Here is a 27,386-nt window from a genome sequence, read left to right as displayed (position 1 = left end):
GCTGGGAGCGAGTCATATCCTGGGATGGCACAGGTGCTACCGACGCCAAGAATTGCGGGCCCTGATTCCATCAGGGTTTCCACCACCACCTACGTTAGTTGCTCCAACCCCCACTTCTCCTCCTCCGTCTCCTCGGTAGCTGGAAGCAGTGTTGCACTGCAGTGAGGATGCGGCAATAGGTCGTGCTGAAGCTGATCTGCTTAGGTGACAAAAAGCACACTGCCGCAGAGCTGTGGCAGGGGATGACACCAGACTGAGCTGTGGCTTTCGCCACTCAACCTATAACCAGGAATGGTTGTGTCTGATAATGGCCGTAACTTGGTGGCGGCTTTGGAGTTCGGCAAGCTCACACACCCTGCCTAGCCCACGTCTTCAACTTAGTGGTTCAGCGGTTTCTCAAAACCTACCCAAATTTGTCTGAGCTACTGGTGAAGGTGCGCCGCATGTGTGCCCATTTCCGCAAGTCATCGATAGCTTCAGACAGTCTGTCAATGCTGTAGCAGCACTTGAAATTGCCAGCTCACTGGCTGTTATGTGACATGAGCACGTGCTGGAACTTCACTTTCCACATGTTGGCAAGGCTTTGTGAGTAGCAGAGGGCAGTGGTGGAATACCAGCTGCAACATAGTCGTCGCCTTTCCAGTCAGCTTCCGCTATTCAAAAGCGAGGAGTGGGCAAATGTCTGACCTCTGTGAGGTTTTAAGAAACTTTGAGGAATCAACACAGATGGTGAGCTGCGATAATGCTATTATCAGCGTAACCATGCCACTTCTGTGTCTACTCAAAAGCTTCCAAAATTTTCCCTCCTTGTGACACTAGGCCGCGTATCAGGGTGAGGGTGCTGGCGGGGTGTCATGAAACTGTCCCAGGCTTTGGAGAGTGTTTCCCTGCCTCTGTTGGAACTGCTGTGTGTTCCCCTTGACTCCCCTCCTTGTTTGGCCAAGGAACTACAGACTCTGCCACCAGCGTTGTCAGATGGAAATTTTTGGAGTAATTTTTCAGCAAGGATCTTCTGGTATTGCACTGTTTTGCTCGTCCTCTCCACCAGAGGAATGAGAGATGAGAAGTTCTCTTTGTAGCGGGGTTCGAGAAGGGTGAACAACCAGTAATCCGTGTTGTCTAAAATGCGCATAACGCGCGGGTCATGGGAAAGGCAGCCTAACATGAAGTCAGCCAGTCGTCATCAGGAGGATCACTCTCAATCTCCTCATCCTCTTCCTCCTCTTCTGGCCACCCACGCTGAACAGATGGAATTAAACTTCCATGGGTACTACCCTCTGTAGCAGAGGCAACTGTCTCCTGCTCCTCCTCTTAATCGTCCATTTTGCGCTGAGAAGATGAACTGAGGGTGGTCTGGCTATCACCCTGTGTAATGTCTTCCCACATTTCCACCTCTTCCACATGCAAAGCGTCGGCCTTAATTGTGAGCAGCGAGGGTTTGATTGTGAGCAGCGAGGGTTTGAGTAGACACAAAAGTGGGATGGTTACACTGATAATAGCGTTATCGCCGCTCATCATCTGTGTTGATTCCTCACAGAGGTCAGACATCAATGCCCACTTTTCGCTTGTGAATAACAGAAGCTGACTGTAAAGGCGACGACCATGTTGCAACCACTGCCCTCTGCACACAAAGCCTGGCCAACATGTGGAACATTGAGTTCCAGAGCGTGCTCACGTCGCATAACAGCTGGTGAGCTGGCAATTTCAAGTGCTGCTGCAGCGTTGACAGACCGGCTGAAGCTGTTGATGACTTGCGGAAATGGGCACACACGCGGCGCACCTTCACCAGTAGCTCAGGCAAATTTGGGAAGGTTCAGCACGACCTGTTGCCGCTTCCCCACTGCAGTGCTTCACTGCCTTCAGCTACTGACTGATGACTGACTGGTGCTGCACACGGATAAATTAGAGGTGGAAGTAGAGGAGGAGACTGAAGAAGTAGAAGTGGGGTTTGTAGCCACTAACGTAGGTGCTGGCGGAAACCCTGATCAACGCAAGGGCCCGCAATCCTTGGCGTCCGTAGCACCTGTGCCATCCCAGGGTACAACTCTCTCCCGGCCTCCACAACATTCACCCAGTGTGCCGTCAGGGAAATGTAGCATCCCTAGCCGAATGCACTTGCCCATGTGTCTGTGGTTAAGTGGACCTTCCCAGTAACTGCGTTCATCAGGGCACATGTGATGTTAGGGGACACATATTAGTGTAAGGAGGGTACAGCACACCTTGAAAAATAGTGGCGGCTGGGGAGGAGATTCTAACCTATTAACATAAATACCAAGCCTATAAGAGCTCGTGATCTGTGTTAAGTTTCACGACAAAAGAAAATGCAGCGGTAATAAAAATATATATTTATTTCAGATAATAATAATACAGTGCAACTAATTAAATATAAAAATCAGTGACAATAAAATTATGAAAAATTAATTAATGATATGCAACCTTTTAAGAAAAATATATATGTATAAGAGGAATGCTAAAACAAAATAACAAATCTTTATTATAATGTTTAGATAAGATAAAGGGGGTATCTACCCATGCTGCAGCTAGCAGCTGAATGAGGCAATTAATTATCACTAAATTGTGAAACCTAGCAAACTATTGACACCACTCAGAGAGAGGTATGTGCATGACAGTAGTATGATAGGTGGGTCCCACAAACTAAATCACCAACACTAAGGGGCATAACACCACATAGTCATGTGTCTGAACCAAAGTGGGGTAATAAGCAACAGGAAAACTGGCACCAAGGATGTAGCGCTAGATATCCCAGTATTTGCAGTGAATGGCTGCGCGCATAACATCCACTGCACTGAATGACTTCAGGTGCTTGACTAAGGCATAAATGAGAGCCGCTGTGTTTGACTAGTGTGCCAACATCCACCGACTCTCCTGCCACCGTCACGTATGGTATGTGCTCAACGCTTTTCCGTGCACAAAGTGCACTTCATCAGAAGCAGAATGCACCGTAGCTTAAGCCCAAAACCTCTGGTGTAAGGTATAACTTGTGGCGAACACAAAGGACAGACGTAGGGTGACCTGCCTATGACCGAATACCTCTAGTGTGAGGCACGGCGTGATCACTGGAATCTATAACCCTGCCTAGGCCGTCCATCTCTAAACTGAGGGGCAGCGTGCTGGTGTGCAACAAATTTGGTGCTATGATGGCCGCGAAGCGGCTCGCAAAACGCTGAGATTAAAAGGGCAAAACCCCGCCCTGCCGGACATGCCCCGCACTGAGAGCCAATCCGGCCGGGAGACGCGGTTTGGAAACAACCATTGGCTAACAGGCGAGCGGAGCAACATGAGTCCCGGTGAGAGGGCAAGTGCGCCGCAGTGTAAGGGGAACTAAAAGGTGGCTCTGCATAAGCATAACATCGAAGTATCATTCTGTAAGGTAATATCAGTGGAAAGGAATAGATGTAAATGAATACATATTAGCGGAGTACAAGACAATTAGGAGCAGAGTGGAATCCTCCATTATATAAGATATGGATATGGATGTATACCATTATACCCCACTTCAATTTTGTTATAACCTTTTAAGAAAGCCAAATAACCTATAGGATATACATATATTCCTTACAATTCCTTATTGTGATAATACCCTACAATAAATTAAAAATTACTTTGATACCTGATTTCTCTCTGCAAACAGATGTCTCAGATCTTCATCATATTACCATATATATATATATATATATATATATCTATATTTGTGGATAAAAGAAGATGGAAAAATGGGCAGCACTCCGGTATTGTGATAGAAAATAGGTGATGTTTTATTCACACCCAAACGCAATGCAGCATTTCAGCCCTCTCAATGGAGCCTTTGTCAAGCTAGTGAACACAGTGCTCTCAACACATTATATAGGTTAAACTCATTACAATAACATGATTGCTCATTAAGAACATATTCAGTGAACAAGAATAAAAAACTGTAAAAAACATGATTCTTTTAAAAAACGTTAGTGTCTCAATATATGTGGACCATCATATTGTCCACATAGTGTACATATATACGAGTAAACTATAAATCATACATACATATCAGTGTTACATACATAATTAGTGTTAATTCTCATATATAGTGCAGCTGTGCAAAAGAATATTAATCAATTATAAATCAAAAGAGGGACAAACCCACACTATGAAATCCCATGATGCGATCCAATATTGGCGTCCTCTGGCGCGTACTACGCAAGCGCCAGTATACGTCAGCGGACCGCGAGAGTCCGTAACATCCCGTGCATGCGCACAGAATACTATGTCAATGCTGGGATGTTTCCAAGATTCGCGTCTTCTCCCCAAATCCCGCGCATGCGAGCACCAATGGTTCCTGCATCCATTACAGTCGCAGCAAACTACTGCGCATGACCAGGAGATCAGAGATTAATGTTGTCACTATGTGACCATGGTAACCGTGCTATTGCGTGGTGTAAAGGATCAGTAAACACATGGAAAACGGGGACTGCGGCCAGATCCTCAGGCCAATCCAGACCCAGGATCCGGTCACTGCGCCTCCGCTTCCAACGGTTATAGACGGGGGCAGTGGGGATGTGGGTGTTACACACTGGCACCCGCAGTCATTTCTGAATACATGGGCCTATGCGGAGCAAGGGACCGGGACATTCTCATGTCGCATGTCCCCCGCTCTCCCACCCAACATCCTCACATATCCCCCTCTGACCCATATAAAAGCACCACATTGTTCCAAAACTGGACATTAATATATATATAGGTCTCGAATCCCCTAATCATATTTTGTCCTAGAAATGGATATAGGGAGAAATCCACACAATAAATAGATATTATATAGACACAAACAATATATGTAGATCGCATAGAGATTTCATGTCGGGCGATGTCCTCTCGATTAAGGCTACTTTCACACTAGCGTTGTTTTAATCCGGCGTTCAATTCCGACACCGGAACTGCCCGCCGGATCCGGAAAAACGTGTGAAAACGGATTACATTTGAATCCTGATCAGGATTTTGATCACAATGAAAAAATGCATTGGAAAAAACGGATCCGCCATTTATGGACTTTAACTTTTTTTTCACATTTTTCGGGCTTAACATGCAAAAGCCGGATCCGTTTTGACTGAACACACAGTGCCAGATCCGGCGTTAATGCAAGTCAATGGGAAAAAGGCCTGATCCGGCGTTCAGTCAAAGTGTTCAGGCTTTTTGGCCGGAGGTAAAAATACTGCATGCTACGTTTTTCTGAAAAGCCTGATCAGTCAAAAAGACTGAACTGAAGACATCCTGATGCATCCTGAAGGACTGACTCTCCATTCAGAATGCATGGGGATAAAACTGATCAGTTCTTTTCCAGATTTGAGCCCCTAGGACGGAACTCAGCGCCGGAAAAGAAAAACGCTAGTGTGAAAGTAGCCTAAGACAATGATCTCCATTAAGGTAATCTGAAACAAAATGAAAAAAGGAGTAAGTAAAGAGCACAATCTTGACTTACACACTCTCAGATAAAAGTAAAAAATCCCACTGGCACAAGGTTATGTCAACCTAAAGTCAACATTAAGTCCACGAGGTTTCAAAGTTTGCAGTTTGAAAATCCAGTATAGTCCCCGTTGCTTCAGTGTCAGTGACCTGGCACCCCCCCCTCCCCCCCGTTGTGGCATGGTGACCTGGTCAATGACCCTGAAGCGCAGGTCCTTCTCAGTGTGTCCAACTTCTGTAAAGTGTTTGGACACCGGTAGATGCAGTTTCTTTTTCCTAATTGTGTATCTGTGGTTATTTAATCTTGTTTTAACGTCCCATGTCGTCTCTCCCACATAGAGGAGACGGCAGGGACATTCCAACAAGTACACTACGTAAGAGGAATCGCAGGTCACATGATGTTTAATTGTATACTCTGCTCCTGTCCGAGGATGTGTGAAGGAAGCTACCCTTAACATAAGCGGGCAGTTCACACACCCATGGCAGGGGAAGCAGCCTTTTCTGGATGCACCAAAATATGTGCTAGATGAGATTTTACTAGTCCCGATGTCTGCCCGCACTAACTGATTTTTAATATTGCGTGTGCGTCTATATGACATCATTGGGGGATTGGCGAATTCGGGAATGCATTTGAAGTTGCTGCCCAGTATGGGCCAATGCCCCTTCAGAATGTCACCAATTTTGTTGCTCAGGGGTGAGAACCGTGTAATGAATGGAATACGTTTAGTGTCCCTTGTCATATTTACCTCTTTTTCTAATAGAGTTTTTCTGGACTGCTGCATAGCCTTCACTGTGTGTTGTTCTACCAATTTCTTGGGATATCCTCTCTCAATAAATTTTTGGCCCATAGTATTGAGCCTATCCACCATTTTTTGCTCCCCTTGTACTATTCTTCTAACGCGAAGCAACTGGCTATAAGGTAATGATCTGACCATGCTCCTGGGGTGGCAACTGTCGTATCTCAATAGTGTGTTTTTGTCCGTTTTTTTTGTGAATAGATCGGTGTGCAAAAAATCACCCGGTCTACTCACTGTCACATCAAGAAACTAAATTTTCGTCTTCGAGGAAACCAGTGTAAACTTGACTTTAGGGTCAATCTCATTGAGAAAATCGCCAAAATGGCGTAGTTCTTCAATGGAGCCCGTCCACAGTAGGAAGATGTCGTCTATGTAACGCCACCTCCCCAGAACTTGTCTGAAGTGGTGGCTAACATAGACGTACATCTCCTCTAGGTGTGACATATAAATGTTAGCCTAATTTGGCGCTACATTTGAGCCTATTGCGGTCCCGCGTAATTGGACAAAGTACTCATCCTGAAATAAAAAATAATAACAGGTGAGCACGATGTCCAAGAGCGTGATCAAAAACTCCTTACATTTCATAGAGTACGGTGAGTCAGCCAAACAATCTTTGACTGCACTCACCCCCCTAGCATGTGAAATAGATGTATACAAGCTGACCACATCAAAGGATGCTAAAATGACGTGCGCTGGAAGTCGTACTTTATTGATCTCATTTAGGAAATGTGTGGTATCCCTTATGTATGATTTAGCTCTTAAGACATATGGTGATAGAATCCTATCCAGAAAGATAGCAATTTGAGAAAAGGGTGAGCCAATGCCCGATACTATGGGGCTGCCCGGTGGGGAGACAAGTGACTTGTGAATTTTAGGTAGCATGTATATCACAGGAGTTCTTGGTCGTTCTACATAGAGAAAGGAGTGAAACTTATCATCAATCACACCCTCTTCTCTAGCAGAGTCAAGGACCTTATGGATTCTCTTTAAAAATTCAAATTAGGATCACCTGAGAATCTGTGATATACATTTTGGTCATTCAATTGACGATAGACCTCATTCACATAGTCCGTTGTGTCCATAACCACTACCGCTCCACCCTTGTCTGCCGGTTTAATGGTCAGACAAGGGTTATTGGAGAGTTCTTTCAGGGCATTGGTTTCATCCAATTTCATATTTCTCTTAACACACATTTCATCCTGACCTGACATTTTCAAGGCCTCTAGGTCAAGTCTGACCGCATTCACAAAGGTATCAAACGCCACATGATTAATGACTGGTGTAAAATCACTTTTTAAATGTAGCTGTACATCAGTGAGTGTCAGCTCCGAGCTGTTAGCGAGGCCAGCAATCCCAGCCTCAGTGGGCTGTTTATCAAACCAAATCTCAAGCTTGATGGTTCTAAAAAAACCTATGTAGATCGAGTTCCAATTGGAACTAATTAATATTCTTGAACGGACAAAAGGACAATCCCTTTTCTAAAACAGACATTTGTATGGGGGTCAATACAACAGATGATATATTTACCACAGTTGTCTCTTTTGCATGGTTCTCTGCTGCTTCACCTGCCCTGCTTTTGCGCCACTTCTGCTGTCTCCTGCCCCCTCGTCTGGTCCGGTAGGTTCTGGACCCTGATCTAAAAAAGGAGCAGTTATGACATTTACATCGGGATTGGATGTTGTGGCGACATCCAAAGTGCTGTCCACTTCTGGAACCATTGATTTGTCCCTTTGACTCGAGAGTCCCACTCCTTTCGTCCTAGGGGAAGGTCGTTCAGCCCTCTTGAAACCCTTTTTGGCAGTCCTTTGTCCCCCCTGCCAGCTGTACACAAATCCTGTGGTATAATCTCTCTCATATCCCTCTGCCACTTTTTCCTCTTTGTTGACTGTAAATCTTGCCTGAGTTTCTCCAGATGCGTATTACAATTACTAAGGTATTTTTCTAAATCCTCAGGGGTTAATGCTGATCTTAGTTCCCCTTCCGTCTGTTCTAAATTGGATCTCAACGTCTGGATTTCTTTTTGTAGATACTCCACATTTAACAAAATAATGTCCAAAGAATATTTATTAGAAATCTGTGCAAAACGTGCACAGAAATCTGTGTTACTAGGAAAAAAATCTGGTCTCAGGATTGAGCGCATGCCTCTCGGGATCCGATGCGCATGGTGGTATTCACTGAGAGTGATTACATGTAAATTCAGGTTAACCAATCTTTTGGAATAGAGTTCATACCTTTTCTTTAGGTCCACTATGGATGGTGTTGATAGAAAAGCGACATCGCTTGTAGTACCTTGTAGGATACGTGCCTCATCCTCCTGTGTGTAAGAGAAGATGTCCGGGTGTATACATCCTGCAGCTTGATACATGTTCAGTGAAGGTGCTAAGCTGGTTGGTCCAATACAACAGCAAATAAAGGTAATCAGCAGCACTCTGTTGATGTGCCAGGTGCCCAAATACTCCTGGACAAGGAGCAATGTAGATAAAAGAAGATGGAAAAATGGGCAGCACTCCGGTCTTGTGATAGAAAATAGGTGATGTTTTATTCACACCCAAATGCAATGCAGCATTTTAGCCCTCTCAATGGAGCCTTTGTCAAGCTAGTGAACAGTGCTCTCAACACATTATATAGGTGAAACACATTACAATAACATGATTGCTCATTAAGAACATATTCAGTGAACAAGAATAAAAACATGATTCTTTTAAAAAACGTTAGTGTCTCAATATATGTGGACCATCATAGTGTCCACATAGTGTACATATATACGAGTAAACTATAAATCATACATACATATCAGTGTTACATACATAATTAGTGTTAATTCTCATATATAGTGCAGCTGTGCAAAAAAATATTAATCAATTATAAATTAAAAGAGCGATAAACCCACACTATGAAATCCCATGATGCGATCCAATATTGATTTTTGATCACGCTCTTGGACATTGTGCTCACCTGTAATTATTTTTTATTTCAGGATGATTACTTTGTCCAATTACGCAGGACCGCAATGGGCTCAAATGTAGCGCCAAATTACGCTAACATTTATATGTCACACCTAGAGGAGATGTACGTCTATGTTAGCCACCACTGCAGACAAGTTCTGGGGTGGTGGCGTTACATAGTCGACATCTTCCTACTGTGGACGGGCTCCATTAAAGAACTACGCCATTTTGGCGATTTTCTCAATGAGATTGACCCTAAAGTCAAGTTTACACTGGTTTCCTCGGAGACGAAAATTGAGTTTCTTGATGGGACAGTGAGTAGACGGGGTGATTTTATGCACACCGATCTATTCACTAAAAAAAACGGACAAAAACACACTATTGAGATACGACAGCTGCCACCCCAGGAGCATGGTCAGATCATTACCTTATAGCCAGTTGCTTTGCGTTAGAAGAATAGTACAAGGGGAGCAAAAGATGGTGGGTAGGCTCAATACTATGGGCCAAAAATTTATTGAGAGAGGATATCCCAAGAAATTGGTAGAACAACACACAGTGAAGGCTATGCAGCAGTCCAGAAAAACTCTATTAGAAAAAGAGGTAAATATGACAAGGGACACTAAACGTATTCCATTCATTACACGGTTCTCACCCCTGAGCAACAAAATTGGTGACATTCTGAAGGGGCATTGGCCCATACTGGGCAGCAACTTCAAATGCATTCCCGAATTCGCCAATCCCCCAATGATGTCATATAGACGCACACGCAATATTAAAGATCAGTTAGTGCGGGCAGACATCAGGACTAGTAAAATCTCATTTTGCACATATTTTGGTGCATCCAGAAAAGGCTGCTTCCCCTGCCATGGGTGTGTGAACTGCCCGCTTATGTTAAGGGTGGCTTCCTTCACACATCCTCGGACAGGAGAAGAGTATACAATTAAACATCATGTGACCTGCGATTCCTCTTACGTAGTGTACTTGTTTGAATGTCCCTGCCGTCTCCTCTATGTGGGAGAGACGACATGGGACGTTAAAACAAGATTAAATAACCACAGATACACAATTAGGAAAAAGAGACTGGATCTACCGGTGTCCAAACACTTTACAGAAGTTGGACACACTGAGAAGGACCTGCGCTTCAGGGTCATTGACTAAGTCACCATGCCACGACGGGGGGGGGGGGGGGGGGGGGGGGGGGGGGGGGGTGACAGGTCACTGACACTGAAGCAACGGGGACTATACTGGATTTTCAAACTGCAAACTTTGAAACCTCGTGGACTTAATGTTGACTTTAGGTTGACATAACCTTGTGCCAGTGGGATTTTTTACTTTTATCTGAGAGTGTGTAAGTCAAGATTGTGCTCTTTACTTACTCCTTTTTTCATTTTGTTTTAGATTACCTTAATGGAGATCATTGTCTTAATCGAGAGGACATCGCCCGACATGAAATCTCTATGCGATCTACATATATTGTTTGTGTCTATATAATATCTATTTAGTGTGTGGATTTCTCCCTATATCCATTTCTATGACAAAATATGATTAGGGGATTCGAGACCTATATATATATTAATGTCCAGTTTTGGAACAATGTGGTGCTTTTATATGGGTCAGAGGGGGATATGTGAGGATGTTGGGTGGGAGAGCGGGGGACACGCGACATGAGAATGTCCCGGTCCCTTGCTCCGCATAGGCCCATGTATTCAGAAATGACTGCGGGTGCCAGTGTGTAACACCCACATCCCCACTGCCCCCATCTATAACCGTTGGAAGCGGAGGCGCAGTGACCGGAACCTGGGTCTGGATTGGCCTGAGGATCTGGCCGCAGTCCCCGTTTTCCATGTGTTTACTGATCCTTTACACCACGCAATAGCACGGTTACTATGGTCACATAGTGACAACATTAATCTCTGATCTCCCGGTCATGCGCAGTAGTTTGCTGCGACTGTAATGGATGCAGGAACCATTGGTGCGCGCATGCGCGGGATTTGGGGAGAAGACGCGAATCTTGGAAACATCCCAGCATTGACATAGTATTCTGTGCGCATGCGCGGGATGTTACGGACTCTCGCGGTCCGCTGACGTATACTGGCGCTTGCGTAGTACGCGCCAGAGGACGCCAATATTGGATCGCATCATGGGATTTCATAGTGTGGGTTTGTCCCTCTTTTAATTTATAATTGATTAATATTCTTTTGCACAGCTGCACTATATATGAGAATTAACACTAATTATGTATGTAACACTGATATGTATGTATGATTTATAGTTTACTCGTATATATGTACACTATGTGGACACTATGATGGTCCACATATATTGAGACACTAACGTTTTTTAAAAGAATCATGTTTTTTTACTGTTTTTTATTCTTGTTCACTGAATATGTTCTTAATGAGCAATCATGTTATTGTAATGAGTTTCACCTATATAATGTGTTGAGAGCACTGTGTTCACTAGCTTGACAAAGGCTCCATTGAGAGGGCTGAAATGCTGCATTGCGTTTGGGTGTGAATAAATCGGACCGGAGTGCTGCCCATTTTTCCATCTTCTCTTATCTACATTGCTCCTTGTCCAGGAGTATTTGGGACTTGCACCTGGCACATCAACAGAGTGCTGCTAATTACCTTTTTTTGCTGTTATATATATTTGTGGTCGTGGCAACCAAGAGAATGCACCCTGTCCCACCTGAGACTACCCTGCCCCTAAGCGGTTATAGTTATGCCGCAACCGCGCCGTAGTCGGGACACCTGAAAGAGGGCATCTTCTTTAAGATTAGTGGATAGTAAGGGTGGGTGGGTGGGGAAACGCTGTAACGACGTACAGAGTGGGAGGGACGCTGGCCGTTGAAGTAGGCAGCCATGCCCCTCCCACAAATACAGGCCAATGAATTGGCCTTACACTTGTGGTCGTGGCAACCAAGAGAATGCACCCCGTCCCACCTGAGACTACCCTGCCCCTAAGCGGTTAGAGTTATGCCACAACCGCGCCGTAATAGGGACACCTGAAAGAGGGCAAAAGACATACTGAGTAGCAGGAGTAATTATTACAGCATAAATCACAAAACCAGACTTTGGAAAGCCATTGACATCTCAGTTTCGGGGTAAAGTATATAGCGGCTAAAACACGAGGAGCGCCAATGACCCAACTTCTGGATGGCATGCCCCGGAACCTGATTCTTGGAGGACTTGGATGCTGCACCTATACGGAATGGATGTCCTGAGATCGTAGCTGGGTAGCCGCCCAAACTGGCAACTAAGGACCGTATGTGAGACACGAACTGGTGAGTAGAGAGTGGTACCACCCCAAAAGGCAATAGTGGACTATCTGGCCTGAACCCAGCTAAGGCTGTCTGCAACTGACGAAGAACTCTGACAGGGCACCATTGATGAGACATAGGGAAATAGGACACTGGGACTGGGGGACCCATCTGCGAGGTCTTGGACGTCCTCAACAGCAGCACATAACCCTCGGGACCCTGGACCAACTGGCTGACTGTGAGGAACTTGCTACTATTAGGGGAACAAGTAAGCTCCCCAGGCCTCAAGAACCATAGAAGGCTAAATAAACAGCGGATTTAGGCACCAGGCTGGGCAAAACCCCGAAAGGATTCCTATCTAGGATGTCAGATAGGTTACGAAAAGCAGTCCAGTAACAGCTTGTCTGTGTACTTGGCCTTCTGGTGCACGTCTGCTCAAACCCCTCAACGTAGCTTTCGACAGCATGCACAAAAGCACTGATGCCCGTTCAGGATGACTGACAGATAAGAAATGTTGAACCCCCTACAAGTATGACTTCATCGTATTGTGGGACAGCTTAAGCTCCGAGCGGCAGTAGCCAATGAAAGTAAGGATGTATTCCACAAAACTGGACTCCCTTTAAGGGCATATTCCCTGAAACCTGCAAATGCCCTCCACCCAGTGCGGTATGCCCTAGTCGTATACGGCGAAAAGGACTTGGCTAGCAAGGAGTGGGCCATCTCTAGGTGACCAGTTAAACCAGTATTAGTGACTCGTGAGGGGGGACGGTAGCATCCACAACATCTGCCTCTGGCATGACCTGCGGAAAAAGGGAGAAATTAGCCTTCGATGAAGCGTCAGCTGCCACATTTTGAGAACCTGGCACATGCGTAATTCTAACACAAAAATGATGTTGCAAGGAGAGTAGAACTAGACGTCTCAAGAGACACATGACATAAGATGACGTAGACAACCCACTAGTTAAGATATCTACCACCGCAGCGTTGTCGGTTACAAACAAAACAGTGCGATTTACCCAGCGGCTGCCCCCAAACACGGGCAGGCACCGCAATGGGGTACAGCTCGAAAAGTGCTGAGGTTTGCAGGAAACCTGGGATCTCTCTCACCTCAGCAGGCCACTTGCCTGCGACCCAGTGGGTGCCAAAAATAGCAGCGAAACCTGAGCTAGCAGCCGCGTCCGAAAAGACTACAGGAGATTGGCTAGACAACTCGGGGATAAACAAGGACATCCCTTTCCACTGGCAAAGAAAGTGGTACCACATGTGTAGGTCAGCTAAGGCCTGACTATCCAGATGCACTGGGCTGTCCTGTTTCGAAGCTGTGGCCAGGAGCGCCAGCAAGCAGGAGATGAACGACCTACCTAGCGGCATGATACGTATGGCGGATTTCAACATACCCAGTAACGACTGTAAATCCGCCTTAGTGACCACGGTTGTGACAGAAAACCTGTGAATGACTGTCCTGATCCTAACTAGTTTGTCCGACGGCAACCTGGCTAACATATACTGCGAATCTAGCTCAATGCCCAGGAAGGTGATGACTGGACAAGCCCTCAACTTTCTTGGGGGAGACCGGGACACCTAACTGGGAAAAACAGCTCAACAATCTCCCCAGCCCTAAGGGGGCTGCCCCTGGCCTCTTGATCAGCATGAAGTCATCTAAATAATGAATAACAAATTCACATCGTACTTTATATTCTAAAACCCAATGGAGGCCCTGAGCCAACTGATCAAAGAGCCACGGGCTGCTCTCAGAACCGAAAGTGAGTTTGGTGGAAAAGTAGTATCGGTCCTTCCACTTATCAATAGAAGAATACCTCATGCCCACTTCCTCTGAAGGAATAAGGGAGTTAAGACTAGGAAAGTGGGAACCATGTTGGGCTGACAGGTTGATGATAAGTCTCTCCTTCTTGCTAAACTTACCCGTGACCACCCCACCGGGACTAACTCTCCACCGCTGAAAGGGGGGCACTTCAAAAGGACCGATCAAAACCCTTATCCAACTCGGTCTCAAGAACCGACACCCAGAAAGTAACACACAGAGGGTGAGACCATGCACTTACCCGCTCAGAATTCCTACGGACTGACAACCTCACGACCTGAGACAGTGCATGAGACACAAACCAAGCTTGTGACTTCTCTCCTCCTCCCCTCCCCGACGTGTGCCCCTACTACCTTGCCGATAAGCCAAGATTCAGGATGTAACTTGATACAAGGTTTGGACCTAGAAGCAAAACAATTAAGGCATCAACACTGGATTGTGCACATGTCGTAAGGAAACCATGCAAATGTGTAAAACGTGAATGATGGAACAAGAGCAGCATTTATTTTTTATTTTTTTATAAAATTTACAAATTAACCCTTTGCAAAATAAAAATTACTTAACCTGGTAACCTAGGGAGGGTAAAATACTGCGGCAAGCCGCACCTACTAAGCTCTTGTACTGGCTTAACACTGACACAAGCGAACCTAGGCTCCTGACCTGCAGCCTCCGCTAGGATTGCTCACGGCGGACCAGGCCTGTAGACCGTGCAGTATTCTGTAACCCGCTCTTTCCCGGAGACCTTGCTTCACCAACTACGAATTCCCGCCCCCTTTTTTTTTTTTTTTTTGATTATATCCTGTCCCTACCAAACCAGACCTAACACAACCGCCTAAGATCCCTGGTAATCACCTGCATGGACTCATTAACACCCTGTACCTAAATAACCCCCTGGGAAACCTTATGTACGGGCGGCAGAAGGAAGCCAGCCACCGCCTATGAGCTGTTCCCCCTGACCGAGCCTAGTTCTCCCACCCCCGATCCCTGCCTAACTAACGGCACGGCGGCCCGTGCCAGACTTTATTGAAGACGAGGAGCGGGGACACGCTGTCCCCTGTACTTTTACACAATTGCCGCGTGGGGAGCTCACGCTGCTCCCTGGCAGAGTGCACCAGTGCTGGCAGCATTACTTATTTTTTATTTGTATTTTTAATTTAATTGAACTTTATTTAAATTTTTTTTTTATATATATATATATATATATATTTTATGAAATTAACCCTTTGCAAATTAAAATAAATCACCTGCATGGACTCATTAACACCCTGTATCTAAATAACCCCCTGGGAAACCTTTTGTACGGCTGGCAGAAGGAAGGCAGTCACCGCCTATAACCTGCTCACCCTGACCAAGCCTAGTTCTCCCACCCTTGAACCCTGCCTAACTAACGGCACGGAGGGCCGTGCCAGACTTTATTAAAAACGAGGAGCGGGGACACACTGTCCCCTGCACCTATACCCAATTGCCGCGTGGGGAGCTCATGCTGCTCCCTGGCAGAGTGCACCAGTGCGGAGGAGCCCCCCTACAGCCAGGGGCCGACCCACCGCTGGCTGGACACCCGTACCGCGTGGGGAGCAGCGCAGCTCCCTGGCATAGTGCACCGGTGCAGGGGGAGCCCTACATTCACCATGGGCTCCACCCCTTGCCGGTTTGACTCTTGTGCCACGTGGGAAGCAGAGCAGCTCCCTGGCATTGTGCACCGGGGCAGGGGGAGCCCTTCCTTCACCATGGGCTCCGCCCCCCGCCGGCTTGTCTCGTGTGCCGTGTGGGGAGCCGCACAGCTCCCTGGCAGAGTGCACCAGTGCGGAGGAGCCCCCCTACAGCCAGGGGCCGACCCACCGCTGGCTGGACACCCGTACCGCGTGGGGAGCAGCGCAGCTCCCTGGCATAGTGCACCGGTGCAGGGGGAGCCCTACATTTACCATGGGCTCCACCCCTTGCCGGTTTGACTCTTGTGCCACGTGGGGAGCCGCGCAATTCCCTGGCATTATGCTCCGGTGCGGTGGAGCCCCCCCTCACCTAGGGGGGCGAGCCCCCGCCAGCCGGACCCTAACACTGCGTGCTGCAGAGAAGCAGCCTCTTACCCTCACCGACGTCAGGATAGCCAGGTATGCTGCACTCCTCTCACTGGGAAGCCAGTTGTGGCTCCTCAAACGCTGTAACGACGTACAGAGTGGGAGGGATGCTGGCCGTTGAAGTAGGCAGCCATGCCCCTCCCATAAATACAGGTCAATGAATCGGCCTTACACATATATCCAGCAGGCTGAATTTCAGCCTGCTTTTGTGGGAGGGGCGTAGGGGGCTTCTTAAGCCCCGCCGCCCAGCACACATGGTGCTCGTCCTCTCTCGCCTCACGTTGGTAGGAGGAGGAGTTGCACCGGTCATTCTCACTTCCGGCCAAGCTGCCCGCATGTGCGGCGATTCTGTGCGCCAGAACCCGCCGCTTTCAAGGTAAGTCCGCCTCTCCCTCCGGTGTCTCATTCACCCCCCTCCAGCTCCCATCCTGTCCTCTCCGCAAACAGTACCTTCGCAGCTCGCCGGTCTGCCTCTCTCACGCGCATCACGTGACCGCCGCGCGGCGAGCCGGAAGTTGGCGGGACCCGCCTCCAGACTTTCTCACAGTGCTATTTACCGATTTGGCAGTTGTGTTTAAGTTGCCGCTTTGTGTATTGTGTCAGTAACTTTCACGGATCTCAGCGTCCTTCAGCACGTGTTCTGTCCATATAAACCCACGCAATTAAATAAATGTATCTGTAATATGATGGCCAGTGCACCTAGCGTTCCATGGCGCAGTTCGCTGCGCATGCGTATTCAAGCAAGGTGTACTGCCCTTGGCCCTCCTTTGTGCACCACAGAGCCCCCATCCAGCCACGGGTCCCCCACGCAACGCAGCTCCGCCCTCCATGTGCGGGACCCAGGCTCCTGCCCGTGTTCATGCAGCCCGAGCACGTCACCCCCGGCGGTGCCGGAGCCCGGCGCCGGACCTCCCCCGCGTCGGGCTGCGCAACTGGGGTGATGACGCTGGGGGTGCACCCTCCGATGTAGCAGAGCTGGGTGTTCGGCATAAACAGCTCTGCTATGTCCAGCAGCTTAACCTATTTAGCTGCATCAGCATGACAGTTGCCTTTCAGGAGGCCATTAACCATGCTGTCCCGTCCTTTGATTCTGCTCACCGGCTGTATACATTTATGGTGCCCTATCTGTCGGGTTATCCGGGGTCATGGGTGCCGGCGGCTCCTCGGGGGGGCCCACGCTCGTCCATAACTCACACCTGTCCTGCGGCCGCCCAGCCAGTACCGCATGCGACCCGTGGACGGGCGGGGCGCTGCATGAGGGGGGCGCCTGTCTTCATGGTCCGTGAGAACCCCTTTTGGTGCGACATTTGTTCCAGTGGTTGGTAGTTGCGCCAGGGTCATGGGTGCTACAGTGTGTCTGACTGCCTCAATAACAGTTGTGTTCCATCCCATTCACCCCGCTGCCAGGTGCCAGTCCGGAGTTGTCGCATCCCCACACCAACTCTGGATCTTGCCCGCGCATCCGCCACAGCAAGCGTCCGCATGGCTGCCATCACTCATTTCGGTTAAGTGGTGGCCGCCATGCTTTTGTGACAGAGGGAAGTCTCTAGCGGCTTGAAGGTTCCGCCACAGCCGCGACAAGATTTTCGCTCTGTCTCAAAACCGGTACAGCAGTCCTACCAAGTGCTCTGCATCATATAATTTCCTTACGGAATGATCATGCGCAGGATGCCTGCCATGAACATTCTTGTCCCAGTCTGTCCAGCACTGCTGATTAGCAGCTTCCAACCACATGTTGATTTCAGCACAGCAGACCTCTCCGAAAAAAAAAAAAAAAAACTGATACCCTCAAGTTTCCAATACGTCCATCTTTCAATCTGCTGTCCGCAGGAACCTTCTTCACATTACTTTCCTCTCTCTTTCTTGTATGTCGAATCCCTCCCGCCTGCGTCGCTCAGGTTCCACCCCCCCGCCCCATTTGTCAGGGGTCTTTCCCTCATCTCAACACAGATTTCTCCTTTCCATATGTCGTTTCTATTTCCTGTGTCCTATCCCTCTCTCTTTGTCTTCTCCTCGGGTCACGCAACCCGTGTCTTTTCACGCTGGTGCGCCGCACCACGCATTCTCACATCAACCTCCGGGCCTGGTACGCCCAGACCCCACGTTTCCTAACAGTCATCCTTACCAGGTACGCCCTGGACTGTTCCTTGCCCTTGTTCACAAGTCTCCGGATCCGGCCCCCAGGATTGCCCTGGTACACATTTCTCTCAGCAGACCCCTTTTGCTAGTCTTTCCATCAGTCAATGGTTCATGGTCCATGCTCCATTACCCTCTCCATGCTGCCGGTTCCGCTCATTCCGCGCATCCCCCATGCCGTGCCCGACTCCGCAGCAGTCACACGTTTCGTTTCTGGCACCAGTACTGTCATATCCCATGAACATCTGGTCGCGTCCCAGTCACGGTTCATGAAGTCAACATGTACGGTCTTGTTCTTTTAGGTGCTAAGCTAACCCGTGGGTACCCGTTAGAATTTATTCATCTATTTTCAGGTAAGTAGAAAGCGCGATTCGTTATTTCGGCCTCCCGCCATAACCAATCGTGGCAACATATACCGTTCTTTTCAGGTTAAGTCCCTTTAAATCTCGGTGCAAACGGCTCCAGTGAATTAAGGTAAGTTGACAATCATGACTAGCAAGGGGACTACGCGTCCTCAGGTCACCAGCCAGGCAGCCAGGTGTAAGACCCCCCACTTCGCTACGAGCGTTCTCCGGCAGCACCGCCCACCCCACAATTATCCCCCTCCAGCTTCCGTCATGTTACTCTTCGTTTTTCAGCTCAAAACATGTCTCACGTTTCCGACCTCGAGGACGCTCTGTCAACCGTAGAGTCCGCGGTGTCGGAGCAAGCAAGCCATTCATCCTACCAGACTTGGACAATCCCCAAGATGATCGCCGAGCTAAACAAGCGAGAGATATGCCATTCGGCCACAGCCCGTAAGGCCGAACTGTATCGCCTTTTGTTTCCGGAGCCACCCACAGCGTCCACGGAGCAAGTCTCCATGTCGACCATCCAGTTGTCCCTAACGCAACTGCATGCCACAATCAACAACCTGTCCAGTTCCATCTGCGCCATAAATACCAGACTCCAGGCAGTCGAAAGTAGGGTAGCATCATCTTCCGCTCCCAGCAGTCCCTCCCCAGGTCCTTTCACTTCCTGGCCTTCTTCCCTAGGTAGGTTTTCCGGGGCCCCCGAGATTGCTCCTTCCTTTTTTATTCCCGAAAACTTGCGCAGAGATATACTTGCAGGCAAGGATGTCAATTTGGCGGTGGTCCTCATTTCCACTCATGATACCGTGGAAAACAGGACCATCGCATGCAGCGATGTGTCTGTGGTACTGAAGGCCAAAGACACTCGCCTTAACAAAAACTCTCAATCCCAGAGTTTGTGCTTGCGTTCAGCCTGTATCGGGACATCATCTGCTCAGCGCAGCCAGCCAGAAGGGAGGAGCTTGACGCATACCTATACAGGGTCACGGAGCTCGGGTACGAATACGGAGGATTCGCCTACTATGACTACCATCGGTCATTCTTGGCGAAGGCAGCCGCAGCCCTCGCCCAGTTCCAGCTTGTCACCAATTATCTGCCCTGTTTCTCTCCTGTTGCTGACCCGATTGCCTGACCTGTTCCTGAGCCACCTACCCTGACCCATTGCTTGTTCGACTTTGTCTCTGCCTCAACCTTCAGTCCTGCACTGTTGCTCCTAATTACGACTTGGCCTGTTGACTATGACTGCACTTCTGGTACCTTATCCTAATACCCCCTGGTCCAACTGGACCAGCTGCTTCATGTGCCATTCCACTTTAAGAGGTAGCGACTTGGTGTTCCACTCGGGAAAGCCTATCCCCACCATCAGGGGGGCTGTGAAGAATGAGGGGTTAACTTTAAAAAAATCTCCTTAGAGGAGGTTGGTCACGTGGCACAGTGGGTTCAAACCCGCTGGCTTGTGACAGTATGGAGTGATATGGGTCAGAAAGAGAAAACACAAAAGAAAAGGCAAAGCAAAATATTAAAAGTCAGCAAATAAAATATAAATGTAAAACACTCTGGGTGAAATAGGAGAGGGTGTAAAAGATACAATAAATAGGATTGATGACATAAGTGTACTTTCACACTAGTGTTTTTCTTTTCTGGCACTGAGTTCTGTCATATGGGCTCAATTCCGGAAAAGAACGGATCAGTTTTATCCCCATGCATTCTGAATGGAGAGAAATCCGTTCAGGATGCATCAGGATGTCATCAGTTCAGTCACTGAATGGCGTTTTGGACGGAGGAAATACCGCAGCATCCGGATCATTGAAATGTATTAGTGCCGGCATTAAAAATACCTCAATGCATGCGCAGTAAAACGAGTAAAATGTGAAAAAAAATAGAAACGGATCAGTTTGTCCGTATGACAAACAGAGAGACTGATCTGTTCTTGCAATGCATTTGTGAGACGGATCTGCATCCGGATCTGTCTAAAAATGCTCTCCGTTTGAATGCAGATTGCCTGATCCGGCAGGCAGTTCCGGTGACGGAACTGCTTGCCAGATCACTCTGCCACAAGTGTGAAAGTATCCTAATAGAGACAAAAACTTAGACAATGAAGAAACTATAAGAGACGTTATAGGGAAGGGTAGGAAATCAATTAATATAAACTATGAGAGAAACGGCACAAGGACTACTGTAGGTGGAATCCATGTCTTCTATTTAAATGAGCATACTATTGTTCTGTATGTTCAAAAGGATTAAAGGCACTGAACAGCATGCATAGACAATATATAACATCAAATATAGTCTGAAGGTATTATCGTCATGGGTATTATGCCTGAAGCATCTTCAATATTTCTATCTATTCAACAGAATGTTACAGAATGTAAAATAGAATATAAAACTGAATACACACAAGTTCAGGTTTTAGAACTGAATTCGTGTAATGCCTGTAGGTGGGGACAGACATGGACAGCGAGCCATGACCTAGAACCCGGCCTACTTTCCATACCTACTTGCAATTCAAGCCTTAGGTAGCAAGACCGCAACTGGTCAATGGCTCCTGCGCTACTTACATGCAGAGACAGACAAACACAAAGAGAAAAAAAAATACAAAAACAGTGTCATATGTAAATGTGTCAGAACTAGAGATGCTATGGAGTTCCAAACGAGAGCCAGAGAGTGGTCAGAAGACAAGCCAGGGATAGAGGAACGAACAATCCAATATATATAGGACAGAAAAACAGCATTTAGGTTAGGTTGAAAAAACCCTCTAATATACTGCACATCTGTGATTACACGTGCATAACTCACTGTCACATTTAGGACAAAAATACCGCTTTTTGGTTAGGGTAAAAAAAAAGCCTCTAATATACTGCACATCTGGGATTACACGTGCATAAGTAACTGTCACATTTAGGACAGAAATACAGCTTTTTGGTTACTGGGGTGAAAAAACCCTCTAATATACTGCACATCTGTGATTACACGTGCATAAGTCACTGTCACATTTAGGACAGAAATACAGCTTTTTGGTTACTGGGGTGAAAAAATCCTCTAATATACTGCACATCTGTGATTACACATGCATAAGTCAGTGTCACATTTAGGACAGAAATACAGCTTTTTGGTTAGGGTGAAAGAAGCCTCTAATATACTGCACATCTGTGATTACACGTGCATAAGTCACTGTCACATTTAGGACAGAAATACAGCTTTTTGGTTAGGGTGAAAAAACCCTCTAATATACTGCACATCTGTGATTACAGGTGCATAAGTCACTGTCACATTTAGGACAGAAATACAGCTTTTTGGTTAGGGTGAAAAAAGCCTCTAATATACTGCACATCTGTGATTAGACGTGCAGAAGTGACTGTCACATTTAGGCCATAAATACGGCTTTGGCATACTGGGGTAAAAAAAAGACCTCTAATATACTGCACATCTGTGATTACACGTGCATAAGTCACTGTCACATTTAGGAAAGAAATACAGCTTTTTGGTTACTGGGGTGAAAAAATCCTCTAATATACTGCACATCTGTGATTACACATGCATAAGTCACTGTCACATTTAGGACAGAAATACAGCTTTTTGGTTAGGGTGAAAAAAGCCTCTAATATACTGCACATCTGTGATTACACGTGCATAAGTCACTGTCACATTTAGGACAGAAATACAGCTTTTTGGTTAGGGTGAAAAAACCCTCTAATATACTGCACATCTGTGATTACAGGTGCATAAGTCACTGTCACATTTAGGACAGAAATACAGCTTTTTGGTTAGGGTGAAAAAAGCCTCTAATATACTGCACATCTGTGATTAGACGTGCAGAAGTGACTGTCACATTTAGGCCATAAATACGGCTTTGGCATACTGGGGTGAAAAAGGCCTCTCATATACTGCACATCTGCGATTACACGTGCATAACTCACTTTCACATTTAGGACAAAAATACTGCTTTTTGGTTATTGGGGTGAAAAAACCCTCTAATATACTGCACATCTGTGATTACACGTGCATAAGTCACTGTCACATTTAGGCCATATATACGGCTTTGGCATACTGGGGTGAAAAAAGCCTTTCATATACTGCACATCTGTGATTACACGTGCATAAGTCACTGTCACATTTAGGCCATAAATACGGCTTTGGCATACTGGGGTGAAAAAACCCTCTAATATACTGCACATCTGTGATTACACGTGCATAAGTTACTGTCACATTTAGGCCATAAATACGGCTTTGGCATACTGGGGTGAAAAAGACCTCTAATAAACTGCACATCTGTGATTACACGTGCATAAGTCACTGTCACATTTAGGACAGAAATACAGCTTTTTGGTTACTGGGGTGAAAAAACCCTCTAATATACTGCACATCTGTGATTACACATGCATAAGTCACTGTCACATTTAGGACAGAAATACAGCTTTTTGGTTAGGGTGAAAAAAGCCTCTAATATACTGCACATCTGTGATTAGACGTGCAGAAGTGACTGTCACATTTAGGCCATAAATACGGCTTTGGCAAACTGGGGTGAAAAAGGCCTCTCATATACTGCACATCTGCGATTACACGTGCATAACTCACTTTCACATTAAGGGCAAAAATACTGCTTTTTGGTTATTGGGGTGAAAAAAGCCTCTAATATACTGCACATCTGTGAATACACGTTCATAAGTCACTGTCACATTTAGGCCATATATACGGCTTTGGCATACTGGGGTGAAAAAAGCCTTTCATATACTGCACATCTGTGATTACACGTGCATAAGTCACTGTCACATTTAGGCCATAAATACGGCTTTGGCATACTGGGGTGAAAAAGACCTCTAATAAACTGCACATCTGTGATTACACGTGCATAAGTCACTGTCACATTTAGGACAGAAATACAGCTTTTTGGTTACTGGGGTGAAAAAACCCTCTAATATACTGCACATCTGTGATTACACATGCATAAGTCACTGTCACATTTAGGACAGAAATACAGCTTTTTGGTTAGGGTGAAAAAAGCCTCTAATATACTGCACATCTGTGATTACAGGTGCATAAGTCACTGTCACATTTAGGACAGAAATACAGCTTTTTGGTTAGGGTGAAAAAAGCCTCTAATATACTGCACATCTGTGATTAGACGTGCAGAAGTGACTGTCACATTTAGGCCATAAATACGGCTTGGCATACTGGGGTGAAAAAGGCCTCTCATATACTGCACATCTGCGATTACACGTGCATAACTCACTTTCACATTTAGGACAAAAATACTGCTTTTTGGCATACTGGGGTGAAAAAAGCCTTTCATATACTGCACATCTGTGATTACACGTGCATAAGTCACTGTCATATTTAGGCCATATATACGGCTTTGGCATACTGGGGTGTAAAAAGCCTTTCATAAACTGCACATCTGTGATTACACGTGCATAAGTCACTGTCACATTTAGGCCATAAATACGGCTTTGGCATACTGGGGTGAAAAAACCCTCTAATATACTGAACATCTGTGATTACACGTGCATAACTCACTGTCACATTTAGGACAGAAATACAGCTTTTTGGTTACTGGGGTGAAAAAACCCTCTAATATACTGCACATCTGTGATTACACATGCATAAGTCACTGTCACATTTAGGCTATATATATGGCTTTGGCATACTGAGGTGAAAAAAGTCTTTCATATACTGCACATCTGTGATTAGACGTGCATATGTCACTGTCACATTTAGGCCATAAATACGGCTTTGGTATACTGGGGTGAAAAAACCCTCTAATATACTGCACATCTGTGATTACACGTGCATAAGTCACTGTCACATTTAGGACATAAAATACAGCTTTTTGGTTAGTGTGAAAAAAGCCTCTAATATACTGCACATCTGTGATTACACGTGCATAAGTCACTGTCACATTTAGGCAATAAATACGACTTTGGCATACTGGGGTGAAAAAACCCTCTAATATACTGCACATCTGTGATAACACGTGCATAAGTCACTGTCACATTTAGGACAGAAATACAGCTTTTTGGTTAGGGTGAAAAAACCCTCTAATATACTGCACATCTGTGATTACACGTGCATAAGTCACTGTCACATTTAGGCCATGAATACGGCTTTGGCATACTGGGGTGCAAAAGGCCTCTCATACACTGCACATCTGCAATTACACGTGCATAACTCACTTTCACATTTAGGACAAAAATACTGCTTTTTGGTTATTGGGGTGAAAAAACCCTCTAATATACTGCACATCTGTGATTACACGTGCATAAGTCACTGTCACATTTATGCCATATATACGGCTTTGGCATACTGGGGTAAAAAAAACCTTTCATATACTGCACATCTGTGATTACACGTGCATAAGTCACTGTCACATTTAGGACAGAAATACAGCTTTTTGATTAGGGTGAATAAACCCTCTAATATACTGCACATCTGTGATTACAAGTGCATAAGTCACTGTCAAATTTAGGACAGAAATACAGCTTTTTGGTTAGGGTGAAAAAACCCTCTAATATACTGCACATCTGTGATTACAGGTGCATAAGTCACTGTCACATTTAGGACAGAAATACAGCTTTTTGGTTAGGGTGAAAAAAGCCTCTAATATACTGCACATCTGTGATTAGACGTGCAGAAGTGACTGTCACATTTAGGCCATAAATACGGCTTTGGCATACTGGGGTGAAAAAGGCCTCTCATATACTGCACATCTGGGATTACACATGCATAACTCACTTTCACATTTAGGAAAACAATACAGCTTTTTGGTTACTGGGGTGAAAAAACCCTCTAATATACTGCACATCTGTGATTACACATGCATAAGTCACTGTCAAATTTAGGCCATATATACGGCTTTGGCACACTGGGGTGAAAAAAGCCTTTCATATACTGCACATCTGTGATTACACGTGTATATGTCACTGTCACATTTAGGACAGAAATACGGCTTTGGCATACTGGGGTAAAAAAAAAGCCTCTAATATACTGCACATCTGTGATTAGACATGCATAAGTCACTGTCACATTTAGGCCATAAATACGGCTTTGGCATACTGAGGTGAAAAAACCCTCTAATATACTGCACATCTGTGATTACACGTGCATAAGTCACTGTCACATTTAAGACAGAAATACAGCTTTTTGGTTACTGGGGTGAAGAAAAACCTCTAATATGCTGCACATCTGTGATTACACTTGCATAAGTCACTGTAACATTTAGGCCATATATATTGCTTTGGCATACTGGGGTGAAAAAAGTCTTTCATATACTGCACATCTGTGATTACACGTGCATATGTCACTATTACATTTAGGCCATAAATACGGCTGTGGCATACTGGGGTGAAAAAAGCCTCTAATATACTGCACATCTGTGATTAGACGTGCATAAGTCACTGTCACATTTAGGACAGAAATACGGCTTTGGCATACTGGGGTGAAAAAAGCCTCTAATATACTGCACATCTGTGATTAGACGTGCATAAGTCACTGTCACATTCAGGACATAAAATACAGCTTTTTGGTTAGGGTGAAAAAATCCTCTAATATACTGCACATCTGTGATTACACGTGTATAAGTCACTGTCACATTTAGGACAGAAATATAGCTTTTTGGTTTGGGTGAAAAAACCCTCTAATATACTGCACATCTGTGATTACACGTGCATAAGTGACTGTCACATTTAGGCCATAAATACGGCTTTGGCATACTGGGGTGAAAAAACCCTTTAATATACTGCACATCTGTGATTACTTGGCATAAGTCACTGTCACATTTAGGCCATAAATACGGCTTTGGCATACTGGGGTGAAAAAACCCTCTAATATACTGCACATCTGTGATTACACATGCATAAGTCACTGTCACATTTAGGACAGAAATACAGCTTTTTGGTTAGGGTGAAAAAACCCTCTAATATACTGCACATCTGTGATTACAGGTGCATAAGTCACTGTCACATTTAGGACAGAAATACAGCTTTTTATTTAGGGTGAAAAAAGTCTCTAATATACTGCACATCTGTGATTAGACGTGCAGAAGTGACTGTCACATTTAGGCCACAAATACGGCTTTGGCATACTGGGGTGAAAAAGGCCTCTCATATACTGCACATCTGCGATTACACGTGCATAACTCACTTTCACATTTAGGACAAAAATACAGCTTTTTGGTTACTGGGGTGAAAAAACCCTCTAATATACTGCACATCTGTGATTACACGTGCATATGTCACTGTCACATTTAGGACAGAAATACAGCTTTGCCATACTGGGGTGAAAAAAGCCTCTAATATGCTGCACATCTGTGATTAGACATGCATAAGTCACTGTCACATTTAGGCCATAAATACGGCTTTGGCATACTGGGGTGAAAAAAGCCTCTAATATACTGCACATCTGTGATTACACATGCATAAGTCACTGTCACATTTAGGACATAAAATACAGCTTTTTGGTTTGGGTGAAAAAACCCTCTAATAAACTGCACATCTGTGATTACACGTGCATAAGTCACTGTCACATTTAGGCCATAAATACGGCTTTGGCA

The sequence above is a fragment of the Bufo bufo genome, chromosome 3 (genome assembly GCF_905171765.1).
Source record: "Bufo bufo chromosome 3, aBufBuf1.1, whole genome shotgun sequence".
Lineage (NCBI taxonomy): Eukaryota > Metazoa > Chordata > Amphibia > Anura > Bufonidae > Bufo > Bufo bufo.
The sequence above is the reverse complement of the archived record's forward strand: the minus strand, read 5'-3'. Positions refer to the sequence as shown.